The sequence below is a fragment of the Gossypium raimondii genome, chromosome 10 (assembly GCF_025698545.1).
Source record: "Gossypium raimondii isolate GPD5lz chromosome 10, ASM2569854v1, whole genome shotgun sequence".
Classification (NCBI taxonomy): Eukaryota; Viridiplantae; Streptophyta; class Magnoliopsida; order Malvales; family Malvaceae; genus Gossypium; species Gossypium raimondii.
In genome coordinates this window covers 49,560,000-49,587,893 of record NC_068574.1, presented here as the reverse complement: position 1 = coordinate 49,587,893, position 27,894 = coordinate 49,560,000, and the positions used below count along the sequence as shown (strand labels likewise).

Below are 27,894 nucleotides of genomic sequence, written 5' to 3'. Positions count from 1 at the left end.
AAAACTTCAGTGATAATCCGGTTATCAATGTCGTTAATATGAATAGAACTATCACTGGAAGCAATCGCTTCGTACTCCGCCTTTTTATCCTTCAGTTTTTCCTAAAAAATAAATCACATAGTTAAGAACGCAATATATATTAAAAAAACAAATGCAACATAACTTAACAATATTTGCATTACAAGAAATGAAATAAACCATTAGAAAATAAACAGTATAAATAATTAAAACAAGTCAAACTATATTAAGCAAACGTACCATAATTTCTGCAGCTTCAGGAGTCATAGGGTTTCCATCTTTCTTCCTATGTGTAATGTCAAAAAGTTGAAGGCGTCCAACTTTTTGAGCCAACAACACTTCCTACAATACAATAGTAAAAATATTATTTGATAGAAAGTAATAAATATCTGCCAGTATTAAAAATTTCAAAATACCTCGGCCTGAGCTACACACACAAAACTTCTCGACCCAGCTGTGTGCGTGAATTTTTGTTTCTGCCTACTACTTGTTCCAACTCGTTCACGATCCTACATTATGAAATTATTATTACGTTAATTATTAAATACTATAAACCAAAATAATTACAAGATTTTTGTAGTAACACATACCTCTCCTTTCTTCGAAGTCCAAAATCTAACGACCTCTTCCCACTGGTACCTTAGCATTCCCGGCGGGACATTTTGTAATTTCTCGTCGAGTGTTGTTTTTGTCTTAAAATAGTCTTTCTTTAAAGTGCTCTTATGGTCTCTCCATCTTTTTCCCAATGCCTTCTTTACATAAGCATCAGAGACCTCTAGAACAAATCTCGCCTAAAAAAACACAACTTAAGAAAGTAAATGTAAACGAAACTTAAACCCAAGTATTATAAGTGACATACATGTTTTGTTACCTTAATGTTATCGAGAGCTTGGTTCTTGTTACTCTCGGGCACTTTATGCCATGACTCGAAGTTAATTGGCAACATATTTGCATTCCGTGCTAGAATGCCCATGTATCCTGCTAAAAGGTGAGCTTCTGATCCAACAGGCTGACCAAAGCTATTACTGGATACTTGGACATGCTCGACTGGATCTAGATCGTATAAATCCCTTAGTAGCGTACATCTGCGAACTCTTCGCGTCCCAGCAGTTTCAGCTAGAAAATAAAAGTATTGTAATATAAGAAATTTAAAAAATAAAATAAATAATAAGTCAACACACATGTAAGTTAAATGTTAAATTACTTTGAGCTTCTATAGGTTCAAGTGTAACCAGAACGTTCGAAGATCCAATAGCAGTTTGTTGTTCAGTGCTGTTTGTTTCGGTCGATTTTGGAGTACCTTGAACAATACGGTCTTCCTTCATGCGGGTCTTCTAGGCATTTTATCTGCAATACAAATAAATCAGTGGAAAGCTTAATATACAATTACAACAATAATAATATGTTTAAAATAGTTGAAATATATAATAAGACCAATATTATGATATGATATTACATATAATTAAATAATCGTAAAAGCTTACTATATTATAATCCATAAATATCTTCATCCGTATCCTAGCGGACCCATTGACTGTGTGTACTAGTATTAGGGATGTTTTCGTTTAAGTTTTGTTCTGGAAATGGCAAAGTATGTGTTCTGTCATCAATGCCATCTCTGCTTCCACTGCCCATGTCAAACAAGTTCCTAGGGATGTTACGGAGCACAACGTACCAACCCTCATCAATTGGATCTTTTGAGTAAAAAACTTGTTTGACTTGAGAAGGAAGTACGTACGGCTCATCAATCAATTGTTGTCCGGTATGAATCAATCGAGTGAAGTTCACCATTGTGAAACCAAATTGATCTTGCTTAATTCCACGACCAGTATTAACATCTGCCCAATCACCTCGAAATAAGACAACTTTCAATTTTCCGTAGTAATCCAACTCAATTATATCAGTAAGAAGTCTGAAATATTCTCCATTTCCCTCAACAGGATTGTTGTCCTTAGCACTAGCATAACTAGTAACTGAGGAATTAACAACTATTCCACAATTTTGCGTTCTCCTCAATCTCTCGCGATATTTTGTATGAAATCTAAATCCGTTTATGAGGAACGCACTATATCTTTTAACCACCCGATTTGGACCTTGAGAAAGCCATTTGACTTCGTCGGTCACGTTCTTCCCACTCCAAACCTATTGTATGATAAGTCAACTGAGTAATTTTAAATGTTATGAGACAAGATTATAATTATATGTCAATGAAAGCTACAATTGCATACCGTTTCAGTTAACCATTCATGGAAAGATTCTATGAACAACTTATTGATGTCTCGAAGTTGTGTTCTTCGGGAGCGCGAACGAGATCTCAGTATTTGTTTGTACTCACTATGTAAAAAATATGTTCAGCTTGTTAGAAGATAAACAACTGAGGACTAATTGATGAATATCAATCAAATTGTTAAAAGATAAATAATCTTACTTGCGTAAAGGTTCCATTGATTCGTGGTGAAACAAAACATACGGATGTGCTTGTACCCACGAAAAACCATCTAATTCTGTAGTTTCCACTTTGCCGATTGGTTCTCCAAAACTTTGGAACAAATAAGTATCGGCCAAGTTATGATCCGTGAGTCCAGCATTTCTATTTGGTCTGCTCAACCTTGTTTCGACATCATCCAAATATCGCAAACAGAAGGTCATACATTCCTCTGCTAAGTAGGCTTCAGCAATCGATCCTTCTGGATAACGCTTGTTGTAGCAGTAAGACTTTAATTTGGATAGGAACCTAAACACGACAAATAATGTTATGAAAAGTTGTACTTAAAGGCATATAGGGTTTACGGAAGGAGATTTTTTAAAATAAATTAACACCTTTCTATGGGATACATCCATCGGTACAAAACGGGTCTGCCAAGAATTGCTTCTCCCGGGAGGTGGATTATCAAGTAAACCATAATAGTGAAGAAGGATGGTGGAAAGATTTTCTCCATGTTGCATAAAGTCAATGCGGCTCTATCCTGTACCTTCTGAAGTTCTTGAACATCCAAAACTTTGCCACAAATGGCTTTCATTATATTGGATAGTTCAATTATACAGGACGTCACCTTCTTCGACATACAACATCGTAGAGCAACTGGCAGTAAATCTTGCATCAAGATGTGATAGTCATGTGATTTTAGCCAATACAGTCTTCGATCTTTAACACTAAAATATCGAGATATATTTGATGCATACGCATCTGGAACCTTTATATCCTTCAACACCGTACAGAACACTTCTTTCTCTGTCCTCGACATCGAAAAAATTAAAGGCGGCAACCGATATTTCCCATTAGGAAGTGGACTCGGATGAAGGTCAGGTCGAATTCCCATTTGGACTAAATCAAGTCGACTCTGAAGATTGTCTTTTGATTTTCCATCTACATTCAAAATTGTACCCACAATGTTCTCGCAGACATTTTTCTCAATGTGCATAACATCAAGATTGTGTTGTAAAAGCTGATGCTCCCAATAAGGCAACTCAAAAAAAATATTTCTTTTTTTCCACAAGTCCGCCTCATTGGGATCATCCTCTTCATCGGAGTCATTATCAGCTTCATCATTTGATCTTCTATTTATTTGCGTGTTTTCCGGGTGGTTCATCTTTCCATAACTGAAATTTATATCTTTCAACATGAACAAGATATCAGATCCACTTGTCTGCGAAGGAGCTTCTCTGAACTCTTCGGTACCGTCAAATACTGAACTCTAAAATCTAAATCTATGATTTTTCGGGAACCACCGACGATGCCTAATGTAAGAGAACTTTTTCCCATTGTATAACCATTGCGAACATGTTTGTACAGCACAACAAGGACACGCATAACGACCCTTTGTACTCCAACCGGATAAATGGCATAAACGGGGAAGTCATTAATGGTCCACATCAAAGCTGCACGTAAATTAAAGTTCTCATTTCTCAGCACATCGTATGTCTCGACACCAGCCCATAATTGTTTTAACTATTCAATAAGTGGTTGTAAATAAACGTCGATATCATTCCCGGGCCCTTTCTCTCCAGGGATAATCATAGATAAGATAAGGGAAGATTGCTTCATGCAAATCCACGGAGGCAGGTTGTAAGGAATAAACACTACTGGCCAAGTACTGTATGCAGTGCTCATGATCTTGTAAGGATTAAATCCATCAGATGCTAGGCCAAGCCTTACACTCCTAGGATCGCTTGCAAAGGTTAGAAATTTATTGTCGAATGATTTCCAAGCTAAAGAATCTGCCGGATGCCTTAATAATCCATTATCGGTTCGTCCATCATGGTGCCACGTCATTGACTCCGCTGTCTTCGACGACATGAAAAGCCTTTGAAGCATTGGTTTCAGCGAAAAATACCGCAAAATCTTGACCGGCTTCTTTCTTGGTTATGCATCATTTTCATCGTCGTTCCCGTCTTCTGTGTTTCTATTTATCCAATGTATTTCGCCGCATACATGACAGCACTGTTGGTTTCTCCGATCGCCTCAATACAACATGCAGTCGTTCGGGCAACTATGGATTTTGTTGTACCCAAGACCTAAGTATTTTATCATTTTCTTCATATCTTTGCATGACTGAGGGATTTTTGCAAATGGAAACATTTCTCTCAAAAACTCTAGCGGCATTGTCAAAGAGTTCCCGGTCCACCCTCCCAAACATTTTAACTGGAAAAGATAAACGCAGAAAGCCATTTTGGAGAATTTTGATCCCTCATATAGTTCTTCGTTCATATCATTAAGAAGCGCATAGAACTTTTCCGTTCTCCATTCGGCTCTTCATGAGGTACACTTGTTCCCCATTCGGTAAAAGCATTTGCTCCAGCATTACAATTATCAGATGCCACAAAGTCGGCCGGGAGCGACTGAAAACCATGACTGTGCATATTAAATGTATCCCGCAACATACCTTCCATGTCATCCCCTATCGATCGATGGTAAGCGATGCAGGATAAGATACATCTATCCTTGAAGAGGAAGTACTAGGCGGGCATTCTCCATGGAAAAACCATTTTTTATAACTCCGAACAAACCCATCAACAACTAGATGCTCGTATACAACTTCACGATAATGCCAGTTTATGTTGACACACTTGTTACAGGGGCAAAGAATCATGTTCTCTTGGCTTGCATATTGAAATGCAAAATTCAGAAAAGTTTGTACTCCATTTCTATATTCGTTGCTTACCCTTGACAAATTCATCCAAGACCGGTCCATTGCTTAATTCTTGCAAGTCGATTTTCAGTGAAATTACAAGGGTAAGTTGTTAACTTCATTGGTATTGTTTCACTATCTAAGTTATCATATGATATATATTAAGAAGTTATGTCAGTATTATATAAGTTATGTATTAAAATGCAAAAGTATTAATAAGTTATGTAAGTTATGTATCATTTATCCATAAATATATTAATAAGTTATGTCGTATTAATGTAAGTTATGTAAGTTATGTATAATATTAATGTAAGTTATGTAAGTTGTAAGTTATGTAAGTTATGTGTAATATTAATGTAAGTTAGGTAAGTTGTAAGTTATGTATAATATTAATTAATTAAGTTATGTAATTTATGTATAATATTAATGTAAGTTATGTAATTTATGTGTAATATTAATGTAAGTTATGTAAGTTGTAAGTTATGTATAATATTAATTAATTAAGTTAGGTAAGTTATGTATAATATTAATGTAAGTTATGTAATTTATGTGTAATATTAATGTAAGTTATGTAAGTTGTAAGTTATGTATAATATTAATTAATTAAGTTAGGTAAGTTATGTAATTTATGTGTAATATTAATGTAAGTTATGTAAGTTGTAAGTTATGTATAATATTAATTAATTAAGTTAGGTAAGTTATGTATAATATTAATTAATTAAGTTATGTAATTTATGTATAATATTAATGTAAGTTTTGTAATTTATGTATAATATTAATGTAAGTTATGTAAGTTGTAAGTTATGTAAGTTATGTATAATATTAATTAATTAAGTTATGTAATTTATGTATAATATTAATGTGGCTTCTATGTCTCTCAAGTCTTGATTGAAAACGTGCCTTCTACGTCTCTCAAGTCAAATTTAACAACATCATAAATGATAGGCAGTAACATTAATTTTAGTTAATTTCAGTTAGGTCATTTGGCATGAAAATTTTAAATCTAAAGTTTGATATATTTAATTCAATTGGTGCTCTAAGAATTTAAAAACTGTAATTTCAAACATTATCTACTATTTCAATTTTGTGTCCATTTTATTAGTACCATATGATGGTTTCATATTAAATTTTTATTTCATGGTATAAGCTACAGAAAAGCTTATATTAAACGCAAATTGAAGGTGTATATAATGCTCAAATTCTTCACTAATAGTGCCATCAAAGGATAATGACAAGACATTTTTCTCAATTTCTATAATTTAGTCAAATGATCCTCTTTCGATTCCAATTCCAACCATTGTTGCTTATAATCATTGAGATTGTAAACTTACCAACGCTAGACCACCTCCACATGCATTAATCAAATCCTAAATTATATTTTAGAAGGGGCACCTCCATATGCATTAATCAAGCCCTAAATTATCTTTTGGAAGGGGAATCGAAGCAATCTACAAAAGGATCGACTATTTTAAAAGATAAGCAATGGAATCTCATTTCCAATTGTCATGATTATCTACCATATCGGAGACCCGAACATTCTCCAAACCGCTAGCTTCCATAGTGCTTTTGCTAATCAAAGGTCTTACATTAAGCAGCTACCTTTCTATTAACATCGTCACACTTCTTCCATTGTCTACTGACCAACTTATATTTCTTCGAAGCATCTCTTGTACTTTCATGAATGAACCTCAAACTTATATTACATTTTACCATGTACTAAAATGAGAATGAGATATTAAACCATAATATGTTGATCGGAAAGGCAAATGGGAGCACATGGGATAAGAATTAGAGGACCCACATGCAAATATGTCCTTAAATTTGAAAGCTTTTTCATAGGAACTTGAAGAATATGCAAATTATTAACAAATTTTTCACTACAAGCCTGCAAATCTATTTCAGTGAAGGAGAGAAGGAGGAAAACCTGTCAACTGTTGTACTCTAGCGACGGCAGAGGACTGCGGTGGTACAGCACTGTGACGGTTGACGGTTGAAGAGCGAGAACAAAAGGGTCGGCGAGCAATGTAGCAGAGATGGTTGGGGCGCAGCAGCCTAGGGTTCTAGAATTGGGGGATTTTTGGGGGGAAAATCGGGAGCAATTTTAGGGAGAAATTTGGGGGGAATTTCGGCTAAGTGTTGGGAGTAATTGGGATGTAAGAGACGATCTTTTGCGGCGTTTTTAACCTATCGCCACTAATGCTGTTAATGTGGCAGATAAAACGACACCGTTTATTTAAAACCGGAAAGAAATTTTGCGGCGTTTTCCACATAGCACCGCTAAATCCAACCTTTAGTGGCGTTTCTACACTTGCGCCGCAAAAGCCATTCAATTCTCAAACAAAACTACACCGTTTTCACCAAATATTTAATAACTTGTTGCGGCGGTTTTGCTGAGAACGCCGCGAAAACTCACATCTTTTATTTATTTATTTATTTCTTAACTGTATCTTTTATTAACTGTATCTTTTAATTACTAAGTATAATTAAAGTTTAGCAATCCTTTTGATAATGATAATACAATAATAATAAAAATTTATTAATTATTAAAACAATTGTACACTACTAAAAGTTTACTTTTATATTCGTAATTAACTTTTAATATTTTAGACTAAATTGTTATAATTTTTTCTTTTGCTTTCTAGTTCTTATTTATTATTATACAAATACATAACTAATTAATCAAGTATTATATTTCATTACCAAGGAATATATCAATGAATTCAAAATTCCTACATTTTTCCTAGATAATACATTTTAATAATATAAAAGTAGTAATTAATTAATTGTATCATTTAACAAGTCTCAATTAAACCTTAAACCCTAATTTAACCATTCAATATACATGCATATATAAAGTTATCTATACAGATATTACGCTGCTTTTTTCCTATCTAACCCGATTCTTGGCGTTTATACATAAGCGCCACAAAATATACAGTCAAACGCGGTCGTTTCGACATCAGTTAAATCAAACTCCTGGCGTTTTCAACCCTAAACACAACAACTAAAATAGTAAAACGGCACTGTTTATATATAAAACTTAAACTATTTGCGGCGTTTTAGGGAAAGCGCCACTAAAGACAATGCCAAACGACGCAGTTTCTTAACTCATAATACACTATTGCGGCATTTACAAAAAGCGCCACTAAATGGAAACAACAAAACGGCGATGTTTTGCTAACATTTCAATAAAATTAACCGATATTTCAATAATTTCGTTTAAATTAGAGAGAAAATTTTAACTAATAATTACACATTTTAAAAAGAAAATACATCAGTATATTTTTATATTGAATAAATATAACTATTTATGTATGCAATATGAATAAAATTTTATTTTAATTATATCAATAATTATGTTACTATTTTACAAGATTATCTGGATCACACACGATAAAAGTTAATGTATAAAATAGTTGAACAATAAAACATTGTTCGTGTCTGCTTTTGGGATTTAACCCATTTTGATATATATTTTAAAATATTAATTTATATTTACATTATTTTCATTTATATTAATCTAGAATATCTATAATTAAACACAAAAGCCCCAATCTGAAACCCTAAAATCATCAACCATGTTATTTATCCGTAACCATCAAACCCCAAACTATAAACCACTATACTGTAAGCCTTAATTAATTAATCGTAAACCCTAAACCCTAAACCCTAAACCCTAAACTATATAAACCCTTACCCTAAACCCCAAACCCCAAATCATAAAACTTAAACCCTAAACCCGTCAATTAACTATAAACCACCAAACCACAAAATCCAATCCACAATATATCGTACGCATTAACCGTAAATCTTAAACCCTAAATTAACCATAAAAATTAAACCCATAAACCACAAACAACAACCACCAAATCATAAACTCTAAACCCTAAACTTGGCGACCCCTAAAGTCTAAACCGTAAGTCATAAACCATAATCCTAAACCATATCTTTGAAAATTCGGGTTCCCAATGTGTTAGTTTAGTACAAAACATATATTTTATATTATTTAATTATTTAATATAGGTGTGCTACAACGTGGCATGGATCCCAGTAAAATTAAAATGTTATTCTTTAATTAGTTTTCAAATAGTAGTATATATATATCTTTAAACCTTGAACATCAAACCTTCAATCCCTACCCCAAAATAGAAAATAGTATATATACCAAAAACCCTAAAACTCTGTAGCAAAAATAATGGAAAAATAAATCCTAAAATAATTGAAAAATAAATTAAGTTTCTTGCGGCGTTTTTAATCTAAAGCGCCACTAAAAATTACTCTATAGCGGCGTTTCCAAATAAGCTCCTCTAATTAATCTATACGTGAAGTCGTAACGATGCGTTTTGGACAAATTTTTTGCGGCGCTTAAGCAAAAGCGCCACTAAAAGCTGATATCTAGCGGTGTTTATGGGTAAGCGCCACTAAAGGCGTTATAGCTCAAGACGAAATGTTGCGTTTCGCTTTCAAACTTTCCGGTGTTTTTCGGTTACACGCCGCTAATATCAGGCTATAGCGGCGTTTATCACAAGCGCCACAATTGGCTCTATGCCTCATTGTTAGACGCTGTGTTTTGGTTCAAATATTTTGTGGCGCTTGTTCTATAGCGCCGCTAATGATGTGCTTCAGCGGCGTTTATACAGAAGCGCCACTAATTCTACCATACCTCAATATTGTACGCTGCGTTTTGTTTAACATTTTTTGCGACACACACAAAAAAACGCCGCTAATTGCACTCTATAATGGCGTTTTCATAATGCACCACTACTGCCACTATTCCTGAATATTGAACGATGCGTTTTGTCAGCTTTCTTACGGTGTTTTTGTTTAAAAACGCCACTAATGGTGCTCTTTTTACGGCGTTCTATAGAATCGCCGCTATTGCTGGATCTTTACCGGCGTTTTGTGATTAACGCCGCGAATGCCTGACTTTTAGCGGTGTTTAATCTACGAACGCCACAAAAAATGCCGCTAAATCCCACTTTTGGCGTAGTGACATTCTGGAAAGGACGGATGAGTTGCATTTATCTATTGGGGTTTCTGTGTGTCCTAGGGAAATAATGGGTAAACTTCACACAATGATGAGTTTAGGCAAATCTATATCGCAAACACATTCTGTGTCTCATGCACTGGCACACGGGCGTGTGGCTTCGCCGTGTGACCCCTGCACCTATTTAATGCAAGTCAGTATGCTCACACGGCCTAGCACATGAGCGTCTGGCTTGGCCATATGACCCAAGTCAGTGAGTACCTAATTTTGGACACAGGCTGGGACACGGCTGTGTGCCCTACTTCGAATGCCCACATGGCTTGAGACATGAGTGTGTCTCTTGATCGTGTGAGCCACACAGCCTGGCCACACGGGCATGTGTCGCCTGTACCTTGGAAAATTTTTGAAATTTTGTGAAAAATTCTCTGAGTACCCAGTTTAGTCTCGACTTGTTTCTAATCCATGTTTTGGGCCTCAAGAGCTCATATAAGGGGCCTTATGAATAATTTCTGACTTGAATGTTAAAAAATATGAAATGTCTGTATTTAATCTATATATTTTGGTAATGCTCCGTAACCCTGTTTCAGCAATGGATACGGGTTAGGGGTGTTATATTTATTGGTATCAGAGCTACATTTTAGGTGATTCTCAAACTAACGTAGCATATACGAGTCTAGCATTACATGCCATTATATAACCTGTGATAGTGTGATATCTTCTGAACATTTTAAATATGTTTTTTATATGGTAATGTCGTCCAACCGAGTTGAATCTGAAGAAGCTGAGAGCAATGCTCAAGCTTCAGTTCAAAGAGCAGCTTCAAGTAGAAGAAGGCCCGTATCTAACGGCCGAGGAGGAGAGGCTAAATAAGCCTTCTTCCAAATTATGAACGAATGGTTTAAAAAAATTGTAAGAATAAACCCGGCTGTACAACAACCTCCACCCCTTCCTGTCTCTCAATTGGTTCCCAATATGCCACAGGATGCAGAACTTGTTAGAACTGGTAAGCCTCCTGTAGATAAAATTCGTAAATATAGGGCAGAAGAATTTAGAGCTACAGCCGAAGATAATCTAGAAAGGGCTGAATTTTGGTTAGAAAGCACTATTAGAGTTCTTGATGAATTATACACTGGCCGAATGTCTAAAATGTGATGTATCTCTGTTAAAAGATTCGGCTTACCAATGGTGGAATACACTGATTTCTGTTGTAACGAAAGAGAAGATCACTTGTGAATTTTTCCAAACTGAATTCAAAAAGAAATATATCAGCCAGAGGTTTCTTGATAAAAAACTGAAAGAATCTTTGGAGCTCAAACAGGGGCACATGACTGTATCAGTGTCATGTCCCAAATTTAAGGTTGTCGGAATAGTGGTTTCGTAACCACAAATCCGATAAGAAAAAAAATTATTTTTCTTATATTTTTATGGTCTACGATTTCACAAAATGATTTCGTGAAAATTTCGTTCAAAAATTTCGACGTTTGGGCACTCAATTTAGTCAAAAGGACTAAATTGTAAAAAGTGCAAAAGTTGAGTTCTACATGCTAGAGGTGTCCAATTGTTATGAAACTTTAGATTGGAGGTCCTTATATGATAATTAGACCATTGGTTAAGTTTTTACACAAAAATGGACATGAAATAAGTGAAATAGAAAATTTTTAAGTTAGGGGCAATTTGGTAATCTAGTAATTAAAATGAATTAAAAGGGAAAAAGATGGAAAATTGTGCTAATCTTCTTCATTAGGTCAAATTTAGCAAGGTGATAAGCCATAGTTAGGGTTTTCAAGCTTCCAAGCTCTATAGTAAGTGATCCCAATCCCCGTTTTTAATGTTCTTTACGTTTTTAGAGTCCCGATAGCTTAATTTAGCTTATTCTAGCAACAATTTAACCTAGGGTTTATATTTGGAAAAATACCCATAGGTGAAAACTATTTATTTTGATGTTTTATAGTAGAATATGAAGCTAGAAATTATGTTAAACAACTTTTGCTAGTTGATTTTAAACGAAAACAAGTAAGTTGACATAATCGGTAAAAATCCCTAATGTACATAAGTGTTAGAGTGAGAATTTGATGCTGTCATAGAAGACAAAAATGTTCAGCATGTTATAAAACATAAGAATATGAGATGAAATTTAATTTCCGAGCCTTGGGGCAAAAATGTAATTATGTAAAAGTTTAGGGGTAAAATCATAATTTTGACAAAGTTAGAGTCGATGGCTATTTTGATGAATGTGAGTATTAAATAAGTTAAATTTTCTATTTTAGATCAAGAAGAACGAAACTCGAGGTTAGACAAAGGGAAGAATAAAGTTGAAGACTAAGTTGGTGAATTGGTCTATAGTTGGTACCGAGGTAAGTTTACGGTAAATAAATGCAATATTTCAATAATTATTATTAATGCTGCTATTTTCCAGCAACTATGAATTTATTTCATGAATTTATTTGATGATGACCCAAGCATGAAATGGTAGAGAATTAAAATTAAAAAGTCCCGTTGATACATAAGGATGGTACTGGATACGAATGTCATGACATTTGGGTAAAGAGGTCCCATGTAAGACCATGTCTGGGACATGGCGTTGGCACCGAGATGAGAGGTCCCATGTAAGACCATGTCTGGGACATGGCGTTGGCACCGAGATGAGAGGTCCCCCATAAGACCATGTCTGGGACATGGCATTGGCACCGACATGAGAACATCCCATGTAAGACCATGTCTGGGACATGGCTTTGGCATGTTATGATCAGAAGAGACCCAAGTATCCTTATTGTTCCAATGTAGCTCAACGGGCTAGTAACCGAATCATGTACATGAAAGTTCAGTTAAGAGCAAAAATGGCAAGCTCATGTGAGTTATAAGAGTTAAGAATTTATTATATTGACAATTGATATTCAACGATGCAGCAAGAGAAGAGTAAGTTATGCACACAAGTATACTAAGTAAACAAGCAAGAGAACTAGAATGATATTAACTAAAGAGTAAACTAGAGATATAGATACTTGAGTAAATTTATTTGTGTTTAATGTTGCTATTTATTTGCTAGTAAACTTACTAAGCTTTATGCTTACATATTTTAGTTTTCTTTCTCTTATAGTATTGTAAATCTACTGCAAGGATCCTAAGAAGTCGGAGATCGTCCACACTATCAACCACAACTGCTCGGTATTTTATGATGAAACACGTTTGAGTTATGGCATATATAGGGACTTAGTTATTTTGCATGTTTGTAATTATGATTTTGCTAAAGAATGAGGTGTAAGTATTTGATGATGAATGATTATTAAAAATGGTTAAGTATGAAGGTGTTTGTTGTTATAAGAGTCCAGGTGATAAATTATGCATGGAAATCATGAAATGGGTAAAATTTTGTAGAGAAACAGAATTCAGGCAGCACAGTGACGTGAATTTGAAAAATCACCTAGGATGGTATAAAATGAATTAGAGGGTAAATGATATATGGAATTAAATCTTGTTGAGTTTATTTTCATGGAAAAATAACGGTTTAGCAAAAGGAATTTTATATTTTGAGATATGTGAATTTTAGTGAGATAGGGTCAGATCTGTTTTTGGAGTCCCCTGTTCTGAGTTTAGAAAATCATTAAAAATTCTAAAAAAATGGTTATGAGTTATAGTTTATATTATTAGATTCCTTAATGAGTCTATTTTCTGTAGGAACAAGTGGGAACACCATATGAAAATCCTATAATGAGAAAATTTATTTTTAGTAACAAGATGTCAGAATAGTCGAATGGTGAAACAGGGGAGAATTTAACTAATAAACTGAACTAATTGGCTAAACAAAAAAATTTTAAAAATTTTATGGTAGGAAGATATATGAGTCTAGCTTCAGGGAAAATTACGGAATTAAATTTCGAGTCCCGTAGCTCGAGTTATAATGAATTTAGTAACTGCTGCGCGATTGGACAGATTTGCTGTAAATAGTGAAATTAATTTTCAGAACAAGTTTTTATGCTCCGAATTAGTAGGATAAGCTAGGTAATGCCTCGTGCTTGACTCCGGCAATGGTCTCGGGTAAGGGGTGTTACAATCTGAGTATGAACTGAAATTTTTCTGACTGAGTAAGTTTGCCAAAGAATGTATCCGACTGAAATTGCAATGTGTAAGCGATTTGAAGATGGTTCAAGTGAAGACATAAAATTATTTGTCGGGATTCTTGAGTTGAAAAATTTTGTTGTACTGGTTGATCGAACTCATAAAGTCGAAGAGCTGAGTAGAGAAAAGAGGCAAGCTGAGATGGAAGCCAGGACTTTAAGTAAAACATTTACAAGAAAGTCACAACAATCGGCCTCAAAGAAATAAAAAAGATATCATGATCCTTCTACTACCTTTGCAGGATATTCGGGTAGAGATAGAAGTATTCATCGTTTCAATCCAAGATCCCAAGCTACATCTGTAGCAAGTGCAGGTAGTGTTAGAAACACTAAAACCAGATGCAAGCACTATAACAAAATGCATTTTGGTGAATGTAGAATGAAAAGTGGAGCTTGCTTTAGATGTGGTTCTTTTGATCACTATCTAAGAGACTGGTCGAAAAAACCTGAAAAAGATACAGTTCAAACTTCACTGTTGAGCAATCCCGCTACAAGAGGTAGACCACCTTGTAATTCTGGTAATGTGAGTGGTAACCGGGGTACAAAAAAATATTGAACTATGAGATTTGAAGCTCAAGCACCAGCCAAAGCATATGCTATTCGAGAACATGAAGATGCTTCCGCACCCGATGTTATTTTGAATGCCCCAAAAATTTAATTCTTTAATTTCTTTGCATGATACGACATAAATTGCTTGTTTGCTTTAATGGCTAAGTGATTTGGGTGTGTATGGGAGTGTTTGAGAAGCCTAGGTTCGAGTCTTGGCTTCGTCAGAATTTTTAATTTTACTCTTAAGTGAATCTGGACACTGGCATATAAGCCCTATTAATAATAGTGCTTGTTTTATGACACAAAAATAGCTTGTGGTCTAGTGGCAAGGTGGCGTGTTGTGTAACTGTAAGGTCTGAGGTTCAAGTCCTGGGTTGCGTAATGGAGTATATATTTTGCTGCTTGAGCTGTGTAGGTAGTGGAGTTGGATTGAAACACAGCTAAGGGGAGTGTGAATAGAATTTGATTGGAGTTGTTGGGGAGTTGAGGAGAAATCGGTGGAATAATTCAAGGAGGGACAAGGGGAGAGATTTTAGGAGAAAATCAAGGGAAGTGGGGGGAGAGGAGATGTGTGTCGAAAGTAGACTTTGATACTCAGGAAATTTGGCCAGAGGGGATACTGGTCATTTTAGTATACTTCTTATTTCGGTTTTGGGTAATGTTTCCTCTTTTTTCTTTTTGGTGCCAAATTTTTGCTAAGTTTTCGAGTATCTCTTGGGTTTGTTCGATTGCTTTTCTGCCTTCCCTTTTAATCTTTTTTTTTCTGTTTTGGCTGAATAGTATTTTGGTTCCTTCCTCTGCCGAATTCGCCTTCCTTTCTTTCATTTATCAGCTTTTGATTCTCCATTCCTTTTTCTTTCTTTTTCCCTTCCTCAATCTGTGCTCTCTTGGCCGAATATCCTCTTTGTCTTTCAATCGGTTTACCTTTGCCAGGCTATTTCTCATTTTACCTCCTAGCCAAATATCACCCTTTCATTGCATTATTCTCTGCACCGATCTTTTCTCCATTGCTTGTTGTTGTTCCAGTACTACAAGTGTTTCTGATTATCGGTGAAGTGTTTATACTCCTCATTTTTTGATTAAATATGTTCTCTTCTATTCTTCTTAAAACTGAATACTCTCCTTTTTATCCTTTGATTACCAACTATTGATTCTTTCCTCATAATGTGTTACTCGTTGTGGTTTTAGAGTTTCCTTCGAGGTGTGGTTTGAAGTAGTCGCAACCCTTGTTCTCAACGTTCAATCAAAGTAATATGCTACCTCACTTTTGGGGTTTAGGCCGTATACTGATTATGTTCCTATAGGATATCGTTCGCGGTTTGAGGCCACTTATATGGCCTAACTTAGTTAATGAGATCGTTGTTTGTGGTGCAGATAATCGATAAAAGCGTGTGACCACTTTTGGTTAGCGGTCTTGGAAGATTAAAGTCGCCCTCATTCAAGCAAGGTAAGGATGGTGTTTTTGGATTAAGTGTCAATAAGAGGGTGTTTTACCCTAACGATTAAAGGACTGACATTGGGTAATGATTGAATCTAGGTTGGTGTACGTGGAGATTTGTGTTCTTCTCGTAAATAGGTGTGTAAACATCCCATTGTAACTGTAGAACGACAAAAAGCCGAAAAGCTAAAAATATGGCATTTTAGACCACACAAGCTTGTGATCGCTCATGTGTTAAGCCTAATCTGCGAATCATGGGCGATAGACTGTAGAGGCTTTCATGAGCATTTTCATGGGCTGGGGTCATAATGAGCCATGTTGGGCCGAGATGGGTCGTGTGGGACAATGGGCTCGTGGGCCTCACACGAATGAAAGCCACGATTTGTGGTAAATACTGGATTAGGATATATAGATCTCATAGCCGTGGCAAGATCTGGGCTGAACGGGCCACACGAGCGTGTGCGCCCACTTGGACCAAGTAATGAGTTGTGGGCCCATTTACATTGTTATGACCATTTAGGTTTCCTGGGTCGCTCAAGGCAACTATGGAGCTCTCTAGAGGTCGATATATGTATCGAGACCCCAAAATAGGTAAAGTGACCAAAATACCCTTAAAGGGTAAAATGACTGTTTTACCCCTAATAGATGGGAATGACCATTATACCCCTAGTGTTAGGTTGACTGATGTGTTCATGATTTGTATATGACTGTTATTGAGTATGACATTCTGCATAAATGTATGATTTATGACATGACATACTGTATAGGGTTGGGATATCGTTATAGAGGAAGTATACTGTACTGGTGGCTTTGCCACATATACTGTTACTGACAGCTTTGCTGTGATACTGATACTGACAACTTCACTACGATACTATTACAGGCAGCTTCACTGCGATATTGGTGTGTTGGCTGGGTGAGTCGACTCTATCCTCACACGGTGTGTTGGTGGTACAGAGTGGTGTGTTGGCTGGATTGGGATGGGTTGCATTATTGCACTTGATTATTATCAGATTAGGCTAAGGGCCACACTATCTTTATTCTTGAATAGGGCTCGTGCCAAGATATATCGCTTGTTGAATACTGATTGACTAATAGGGGATTACACACTAAGTTTTCGTAAACTCACTCTTTTCTTTTAACTGTGCAGATAATCTTCAGCCTTAGGCGATTTGGTGCTGCGAGGGACTCGGAGGTGGCCACACAATTGCAGCGGTTCTACACTAACTTTTATTTAAATTTAAAGTTTATGTTGAGTTTTGTTTATGTATTAAGACCTTTAAGTTTGTTTAAATTTTTAATTGGGCTTTTGCTTGCTTATTTTAAATTGCTAGTTTAGGAGAAGATGAATTTTCAAAATAATTACTATTTTCAAAGACACAAAATTTAAACAATAGAGTTTCAAAAGCTTCTGTGATTTTTAGATCAACTTATTATAACAAAAGCAGACAACAAGGCAAACTTTTTGGCTAGATGATTTGTTAAATAATAATTAAGGGGTTTTTAAAACTTAGAAATGAATTTTTACCATCAAGTCTAATTTTTTGAAAGACACTTCAATGTGATATGCGAGATTCGACTATAACGTCTAGGCCGGGTCTGGGGTGTTACATTATTATTGATACTTTTTCTCTTCTTGATACTGATATAATTGCTTTAATTGATCTTGGTTCGACACATTTATGCATTTGCACGAATTTAGTGTCTAATTAAAAATTTGCCTGTCGAGTTCACTGAATTCGTGGTTAAAGTATCGAACCCCTTGGGCCAGTATGTGATTGTGGGTAAAATTTGTTTGAATTGTCAATTAATGGTACGAGGTTATTGATTCCTAGCTGATTTGATGTTATTACTATTTGATGTGATTCTGGGTATGGACTGATTAACTCAGCATGATGCCGTGGTAAATTGTAAACAGAAGCATATTGAGTTGAAATGTCAAAATGGTGAAATTCTCTGTATTGAATCAGATAAAATGGATGGGTTGTCTAATGTGATATCAGCCATATCAGCACAAAAATATATCAGAAAAGGGTATGATGCTTATCTTGCTTATGTGTTGGAACCAAAGTGTCTGAATCAAAGATTAAGTCAGTGCTAATGGTTTCTGAGTATCCTGATGTGTTTCTAAATTTTTTATAGATCTTGTTTCGGGGACAACACCGATATCTATAGCACTCTACAAAATTAAAAGAGTTAAAAGCACAGTTGTAAGAATTGACTGATAGGGGTTTTACTCGACCCATTTTTTCTCCATGGGGTGCATCGATTTTATTTATCAAGAAAAAGGATGGATCATTGAGATTATGTATTGACTACCGATAGCTCAACAAAGTTACAATCAGGAATTAGTATCCATTGCCTCGTGTTAATGACTTGTTTGATCAGTTAAAAGGTGCCATAGTGTTTTCAAAGATTGATATTCATTCTGGCTACTATCAGTTACGAGTGAAAGACTCGGATGTGCAAAAAATAGCCTTTAAAACTAGGTACGAGCATTATGAATTCCTTGTGATGACGTTTGGTTTAACTAATGCACCTGCAGTATTTATGGATTTAATGAATAGAATTTTTAGACCGTGTCTGGATTGATTTGTTGTGGTATTCATTGATGATATTCTGATATATTCCCGAGATGAGACCGAACATGTTAAGCACCTGAGAATTGTACTGTAACTTTCAGAGATAAACAACTGTATGCTAAATTCAGCAAATGTGAATTTTGGCTTCGAGAAGTTGGTTTTCTTGGATATATAGTATCTGCTGAGGGCATTAGAGTTGATCCGAATAAAATTTCAGCGATTGTTAACTGTAAACCTTAGAAAAATGCATCTGAAGTCAGAAGTTTTCTGGGATTAACCGGTTACCATCAGAGATTTGTAGAAGGGTTTTCGATGATAGCTCCTATGATAACACGGTTGTTGGAGGAAGATGTATAATTTGAATGGATTGATAAATGTCAGCAAAGTTTTGATCGGTTGAAAACCCTGTTGTCTGAAGCACCAGTTCTAGTTCAGCCTGAATAAGGTAAAGAATTTGTGATATATAGTGATGCATCATTGAATAGTTTAGGCTGTGTCTTGATGCAAGAAGGTAAAGTGATAGCTTATGCATCTAGAGAGCTAAAACCACATGAAAAGAATTACCCGATACATGATTTAGAATTGGCAGCTATTGTTTTTGTGCTGAAAATTTGGCAGCATTACTTATTCGGCGAAAAATTTCATATATTCACTGATCATAAAAGTTTAAAATATTTGATGTCACAAAAAGATTTGAATCTGAGACAACGTAGGTGACTTGAATTATTGAAAGATTATGATACGATTATTGATTGTCATCCGGGAAAAGCAAATGTGGTTGTAGATGCTCTAAGTAGAAAGTCTTTGTTTACTTTATGAGCAATGAATACCTGATTGTCACTATTTGATGATGTTTCAATTTTAGCTGAGCTAAAAGCTAAACCTATGTTTCTGCAGTAGATCTGCGAAACTCAGAAAAGTGATAATGAGTTACAAGCTAAGTGGGTACAGTGTGAAATGACTTCTAATTCAAAATTTCAAATTGGATCTGATGATTTAGGGAAAACAATTATTTTTTATGGCCGATCATCAGTTCCGCTTATTTTGCAGGTAATATTCCAATCTTATTCTTTCTGGAAAAAGAAAAAAAATAAACTTTTTTTTCTATGTTGCTTTTTAATTTGTGTTTGGTTTTATGGATAAAGTGAAAAGGAAAGTAAGATTTAGTTTTCATGGAAAAAAGTATGGATTCGGTGCAGTTCAGTAGACTGTGATCGGATCCACCGCAGGTAATGGCTTTCTTAATTGTTTTTTTTTTCAAAATTAATTCTTGCTTGGTTGCCGAGAAAACTATAGAAATGAATTTTGAAATGGGGCCATTTCTGGTTTTGATAAAATAACGAATTCAATTTTCAGAATGTGTTATTTGCAAACTTTTATCAAATTGAAAGAAGATTTTAGAATAACTTGAACTCAATTAACTTAATTGTTGAATTGGAAGGAACTTTACTATCTTGAATTCGTGTTGATGATTTTACTTCATTTCTTAAATAGTTTCTTTTTTTTATCTTTGCATAAAGGTTCATGTTCTGTTGTGATTGGAATCAATAGGAGTTCAATTTGTAATGCAATCTGTTGACGAGAGTAAGGAAAAGAAGACGAATTTGAAACAATCAAGATCACTATCCCTGCACGATATGCCCGTGACTGACAGCCCTTCTACGCAAACCCTTGACCATTACGCAAACCCTTTTATAAAAATTATTGAATGAATAATATCAAATGCAATAGGCTGTAATTGTTTGATTTTTACCTGGTTTCAATATACTGTGTGTGTGGCAAATTAGATTTTTACCCCCTTGTCTTGAATATGACATTATTTTTAATGAATTGCAGACTCATGGACTTGCTGAATATATAGCTCAGGTGAGAATTTCTTTCAATTTCCTTAATTTTGTTCACATATTTATATAAATTAGTCACTGGTTTGTATGAATTTGGAACTGAATACTGCTTTTGAGAGCAAATAGAAGTTACAGTTCTTTGCGAGGTGTTCATCCAATGCCATAAATCTACAATGATGCCAAACTTCATTTTTCCCCCATTTAATTGCTGTATCGTGCATATAGATTTCTCTCCTTCATATTTGGGGAATTTGATTGCTTGCAGGAAGAGATGGATAGAAAAACTGGGTATTGGTGGTCACTTGATGGCAAATTCATTACATTTACTGAGGTTGATTATTCCGAGATACCTCTTTTTAGAATTATGCACCAAGGTAAAAGCTCAGTTGGTCCCCATATGTTCTTTCTTCTATAGTTTGATTAAAAAATGTTTAGCATTCAATTTCTTACTGAGAATTTTTCTCTGAACTCAGCCTCAGATTGAGAAAGTATACTCTTCTTACTTGGAACTGAAACTTGAGGATGTTGACCCTGTATATCAGGGCCCAAGAGGTAAAAGTTTTCCAGACATAAAAATTGGAACATTTTGTAACATGAAAAACTGTCTTATTTCTAATATTCCAAATGTGGCATGTTTGAATTTGACTACTTTATTGCGGGCCGCATAATCGAGTTCCTCTGCAAGAAATGAAAGCAGATTGGCATGCTTGCTTAGACAACAGAGTTGGATTCAAGGTATTGATCTCTATAATTTAGGTTAGGCTCTGTAATATACTTCTGTTTAGTTGCTTCTTATGTTTATCATTGGAGATTTTAGAACTTTAATTGAATTATTTAAAGTGGCTTAATTTTTAATTTTGCAAGTTTTTGTTGATCAGCAATTTATTTATTTTCTGTGTGTAGTATTTTTCTATATTTTTTTTATCTTTCATCATGCTATCCCTTGCACCGCAGTTAACAAATTGCTTGTGGAATTTGTAATTTGCCTTATCTTTTTTTATCTCATTTTATGTCTTTCATAACTGGAATTGTTATAATACTTCTTATCTTGTGTAAAAGACTGCAAAGGTCTCAGTCTCTTTAATTCGTTATCTTATTTGATCAGGTGCTCTCACTTTGCCGATCCAATTTCTTTCAATCAGATGTTTACATTTTTTTTCAATGTGCTATTTTCTTCATGTTGATTCCTACAATACTTGTATATTAGGCTCTCGCCCCTTATTTTTTGTGTATTACTTTTGAATACATTCGTCAACCACGTATATTTAATAAAACCACTTCTCGATTGACTCATACATATGAAGGGTGACTAAAGTTGTTTTGAAAAGAAATGAACATGAAAATAATTGCAGGGATCCTAAACCGATAAGCTTTGGTATGAAGAATATCAATATATTGTCTTTGTTTGGTATGATGGAAGTTTTAGTTAGTTGGCCATTATTAAGGTCAGAACTAGAGTCATTGTTTGGCTGCACTTCGATTTTTGTTAAGTTGAGCTTAAATTTTATTAGTTTTTTTGGCTCATTGAGCTTATATTTTCTTTTTATACATGCAAAATGGAACTGGATTTAATTGCAGTTAAAAAATGCGCAAGTTCTGTGCCTGTGCCGCTGATCTTTTTGTTTATTTTGTGGCACTAACTCATAGATTAGAAATCATGTCTTCTCGGTAAGGGAACGTTGGTTTAGTACTAATATTCTCTTCTTCTTTTTTTTTTTTGTCTTGTATCTATTTATTATTTTTTTTATTTTTTGCATTTGTATCATTTTACGTGACAGTGGCTGTCCTAAGGCATACCACCCAGCCTGTATCAAAAGGGATGAGGCATTCTTTAAATCCAAGGCAAAATGGAACTGCAGTATGTTTGGATTAATTATTTATCACTTTTAGTTCGATTTAATTAATATAAGTGCTGGGGAGAGTTGAAGCATGAATTCTACTGTCTAATATATCGTAAAATATGAAGGTATAATGTGTCTCTGCCCTTTTCAGACCTTATTTTGTTGCAAGATAATTCATAGTTAACAACTCAAAAGATAAGTAATGCGCATCCAATATTATTATAGCATTTTTATTTTTTGATATTATATATTCTAGCTTATCCAAAATATAAATATAATGTTTACTATAATATATTTATTTATTTATCTTATTATTTTTTTAAGACCTATACTCGTGTTTTCATTTTAAGACATACACGGATAAAGAAGGTATCAGGCAGTAGTAGCTGTTGGCATTTATCCCAAGACATCACAAGCACTACATTTTACCGAGTAAGAATAGTTGATAGAGGCCTTCTTTTTTTCCTGGAAGCTAATTAGTGGGTTGAAGTTTTGTATGTTTTCTCATTTCCATTTCCTTTTTCTCCTGTTTCTTTACTTTTCTTCTATTGCAATTTTTTCTAAGCCAGATTCTGTCAGCAAGAAGATACATTTTAGTCCACAGTTACAGACAGATCCTAGGCAAAGTTATCTCCATGCTAAATCTTGTCTTCAGCCTTCAGGTATAGTGTTTCTTAGCAAGTAGGAACTCTTCTATGTTAGTTGTTTTCTGCATTTTTTTGAGGGGGCCAAAGCATAATTTTCCTTTATATTGATTTATAATTTGATCATATGTAAGGGATTATAATTTGATCATATTATTGGTTTTATCAACTGTTGGGAGATTGTTCTCATAACACTAGCTACTGGTCTATTCATTGTTGCTGCTGGAGGCATATCTAATATATTTCTTCATAGGCTTGCTGAGAACATCCAAGATGCATATGGTAAGGCAGCTAGCATTGCTGAACAGGTTTTTCTCTTCTCTCCTGGTTCCATTTCTTTCAACCAGACTTATTTTTCTTAATATTGTTAAGTGAATTTAAATTGGCTATTTTGCTTAATGTTCATACAGTTCTAACCCTATTCTTACATCAATGGTGTATGTTTCAAACCAGGCATTATTTTATTTTCTAACCCTCATTTTTTAGCATACTTTTCTTAACATGGAAGAATAAGTTATGATTTCGACCTTGATGTTGATGGCAGTCGCATTATTTAACACCAAAACCCATATTTTACGGGTTTTTCAAAGAAGAAAAATACTGATAATAGATGGTCTCTGCAAAAAGATGGGCTACAAGGACGCCAAGTTACTGATGCTTTTCGGGTATTAGATTTATCCTTTTTCATCTGTTTCTTGTGTGTTCCTAGCTTTCACTGTAAAATGGGATAGCTAAATTATATGGTTTCTGCATGCTCTAAATTCCTGAAAAAAGGTTGACAACATTAGCAAGTAAAATTTTAGAGAAAGTTCTATGAAGTTTTTTATGGATTTTGTGGTGCAGACCCATATTTTTTATTTTGGCATATCATGTAATTGTTGTACAAGTAAAGTAAAAAGTAGACTGAAGCAGTTTACTATGAAGTTTTTAGAGAAAGTTCTATGAAGTTTTAATCTATGCTTGCTTTCCCATGGATTTCCATTCCAACTAGCTTCGATACGGATCTGCTGCTTTCAGTTTCATGCGATCTCCTCACTGTTAACTTGTAATTATCCTTTTTCCACCTTTTGATGAGTGATTTTGCTGCTGCTATTGTTGTTATTAGGCTCTGATAGCCAATGGCGTTGAAGCGGGGACTATCCAGTGTGGGCGTCCAAAGGAACAGAAGTTTTGGATCTTGTTTGCGTGTCGTGATTCTTTTTTTTCTTCTCAATTCTGATGCTCATTGCTTTGAGTTCATTACAATTCTGTTGCTTTCAGTTTCACGCTCATTGCTTTGAGTTCATTACAAGATTTCCTTGATTAAATAAAAGTATTATGTCTTTTATTACCGAGATTTACTTGATTAAGAAAATGCATTGTATGTTTTATTACCTTGCATATGTATTATTTATTTTAGTTTTGATTCTAAATTTTTATTTTTACTTAAGAGTTCTAACTTTTGGATTTTAATTGTGTTATTAATTTATTATTTTAAATTCTAAAACTAAATTCATTAATTTTTATATTTAGTTTTAAAGTTAAAATTTTCATAGAAATTTAATTTAAATAATATTTTTTATTTATTCTTAAAAGTATATTTAAAGTTCAAATTTAGAAAATAAAACATAATATAATATTTATTATAAAAATAAATATAATTTGATTAAAATAATTTTTTTAAAGGTTATGTTTTTAGCGGCGTTTTTGCGAGAAGCGCCGCTAAAAGTCACAGTCTTTAGCAGCGTTTGTGGGAAAAGCGCTAAAGGTCTTTGTCTTTAGGGCGTTTGTGGAAAAAGCGTCGCTAATGGTCTTGGTCTTTAGTGGCGTTTGTGGGAAAAGCGCCGCTAAAGGTCATGGTCTTTAGCGGCGTTTGTGGGAAAAGTGCCGCTAAAGGTCATGGTATTTAGCAGCGTTTGTGGGAAAAGCGCCACTAATAGTCTTGGTCTTTAGCGGCGTTTGTGGGAGAAGCGCCGCTAAAGGCCTTGTTCTTTAGCGGCGTTTGTTTCTAAAAACGCCGCTAAAGTTAGCGACGCTGTCATTAGCGGCGTTTTTTTCTTGAGCAAATACTAGCGCTGCTAAAAGCCTATTTTGGTGTAGTGTGTGTACCAAAGAATTCAGAGCTTATACAGAAAATTTTGCACGAAACTCATAATGTTACTATGTCTGTACATCCGAGGAGTAATAAAATGTATAATGATTTAAAAAAGATGTACTGGTGACCAAGAATGAAACGCCACATTTCTGAATTTGTATCTAAATGTTAGATATGTCTGCAAGTTAAAGCTGAAGATCAGGTACCTTCGGGATTATTACAGCCAGTCACGATACCAGAATGGAAATGGGAAAGAGTTACTATGAACTTTGTATCGAGGTTATCCTTATCTCTGAAAAAGAAAGATGTCATTTGGATAATCGTTGATAATTTGACAAAGTCTACAAACTTTATTCCGGTACGTATGGATTTCTCCATGGACAGATTAGCAGATTTGTATGTTTAAGAAATTGTCAGATTACATGGTGTACCAGTTTCTCTTATTTCTGATAGAGATCCACGGTTCACATCTCGATTCTGGAACAAGTTACAAGAGGAATTGGGTCCACAATTACATTTCAGTACCGCATTTCATTCTTAGGCTGATGGTCAATCCGAACGTGTGATACAAATTTTAGATGATATGCTTCTGTGTTGTGTTTTAAAATTCGAAGGCAATTGGGAGAAGTATTTGTTGTTAGTCGAATTCACATACAATAACAACTATCAGTCAAGCATTAAGATGGCACCGTATGAAGCTTTATATGGGCGCAAATGTAGAACTCCATTGTATTGGACTGAGTTTAGTAAGAAAAAGATACATAGAGTTGATTTGATCTGAGAAACCGAAGAAAAAGTGAAAGTGATCCAAGATAGTTTAAAGGCAGCTTCTGATCGTCAAAAATATTATGCGGATCTTAAAAGAAAAGAAATAGAATTTCAAGCTGGCGACAAGGTATTCTTGAAGGTTTTTCCTTGGAAGAAAGTTCTTTGCTTTGGTCGTAAAGGAAAATTGAGTCCGCGAGTTATCGGGCCATATGAAATTACTGAAGGAATCAGACTTGTTCCGTTCCAATTGACTTTACCACCGGAACTAGAAAAGATTCACAATGTCTTTCACATGTCTATATTACGACGATATCCGTCAGATCCTTCACATGTTATCTCTCTGAAAGATGTTGAAATTCAGCGTGATATGTCTTACGGTGAAGAACTGACTAGAATTCTAGCACGTGAGACGAAAGAATTGAGAAATAAAAAGGTAGCTCTAGTAAAAGTCCTATGGCAATGACACGGTATAGAAGAAGCTACCTAGGAACCTGAGGAAACAATAAGAAATCAATATCCAAACCTCTTTATTGGTAAGATTTTCGAAGACGAAAATTTTTAAGGGGGAGACTTGTAACAGCCTATTTTTAGTGAAATCAAAATAGTGGTTTCGGGAGCACAAATCCGAGTCCAAAAAGAAAATTATTTTAATATTATTTCATAGTCTGCATTATGATTGAAATATTGTATGAAAAATTCGTAAGGAAATTTTACTGATTACATGTTTAATTTAATAGAAATGACCAAATTACATAAAGTGCAAAAGTTGAATTCTAGTAGCTATAGGTATCAAATAGCTATGGAATTCAAAATTTGAGGTCCTTATATGGTAAATAGACCAATTAGTGGAGTTAGTAGATAAGTGTGATAATTCATCATTGGAAATTTAAGAAAAGAAAATGACTAAATTGGAAAGAGAAATAATTAAAGATGATAAAAATCTAATATCATCTTATTTCATCATCTTTCCCAAATCAAAATATATGGAAACCCTAGCTATCGAATTTGGGTTTTGAGCAAACTTATTTGGCTCAATTAGGTATGTTTTCTTGTCCCATTTTTAGTAATTTTTATATTTCTGATATCGTAATAACTTAATCTAGCTATCCCAAGGATTAATTTGTAAAGTTATCAAAGTGTTACGGTTTTGCCATGGATGAGTATGTATGAAAAATGAAGTTTTATGGTAGAAAAATAAGGTTGTTGATAGATAAACAACTTTTGTAAAGGGAATTTTGATGAAATCATGATTTAGGGACTAAATTGAAAAGATGTAAAATTCATGGAAAAATTCTAAATTTTATGATATACATGAGCTGCCATTGTTACATGTAAAAATCAGTTAGGCTTGGAATAAATATTAAATTGCATGAATTTTATTTTCCGAGCCTAGGGACGATATTATAATTAATTAAAAGTGGTAATTTTGCCTAAGGTGTGAATTGGATTGAATTGAGTATGAATTTTATTAAATTAATGTTAAATTCATTCGTATAGATCCAGATGACCAAATACGGAGTTAGATCGAGGAAAAGAAAAAGTGTCAGATTAGTAGAGTTTGCATACACGAACAATTATCGAAGTAAGTTCGTGTAACTAAATTGTATATTTATATGGTTGAATGGAATGTTGTGTATGTGAATTGTGTAATTGCCATGTATGAAAATAAATCACATATCCGCAATGGTCTGACAAATATTAAGTCCCGTTTGAATAAATGAGAATCGATGGATACAAGGTTTCCAATTGGTTGTGGTCTGGCATGTGTTGTGGACACACCACAGCTCGAAAGAACATCCCGTTATTAGCTCTCATAAGCTTTCCGTTATATGGTTCTTACAAGCTTTCCGTTAATAGCTCTTCGGAGCATCCCGATTGGTTGTGATCCCACATGTGTTGTGGACA

At 34.6% G+C, this 27,894-nt stretch overlaps 1 long non-coding RNA gene across 12 annotated transcripts; it reads left to right on the top strand.

Moving 5' to 3' along the window:
- The first annotated feature begins 19,637 nt into the window (after nt 1-19,637).
- LOC105778276 (uncharacterized) lies at nt 19,638-24,477 on the top strand. 12 transcript variants are annotated; one of them, XR_001128627.2, is made up of 10 exons: nt 19,649-19,868; nt 20,339-20,684; nt 20,928-21,036; nt 21,136-21,397; nt 22,441-22,520; nt 22,854-22,935; nt 23,073-23,165; nt 23,401-23,455; nt 23,692-23,812; nt 24,253-24,477. It is a non-coding gene; the product is annotated as an uncharacterized LOC105778276 (long non-coding RNA). The 12 variants fall into 12 exon arrangements; XR_008190076.1 differs by having other exon boundaries at nt 19,638-19,868; nt 20,339-20,402; nt 20,655-20,684; nt 21,136-22,935; XR_008190071.1 differs by having other exon boundaries at nt 19,641-19,868; nt 21,768-22,935.
- The last annotated feature ends 3,417 nt before the right edge of the window (nt 24,478-27,894 follow it).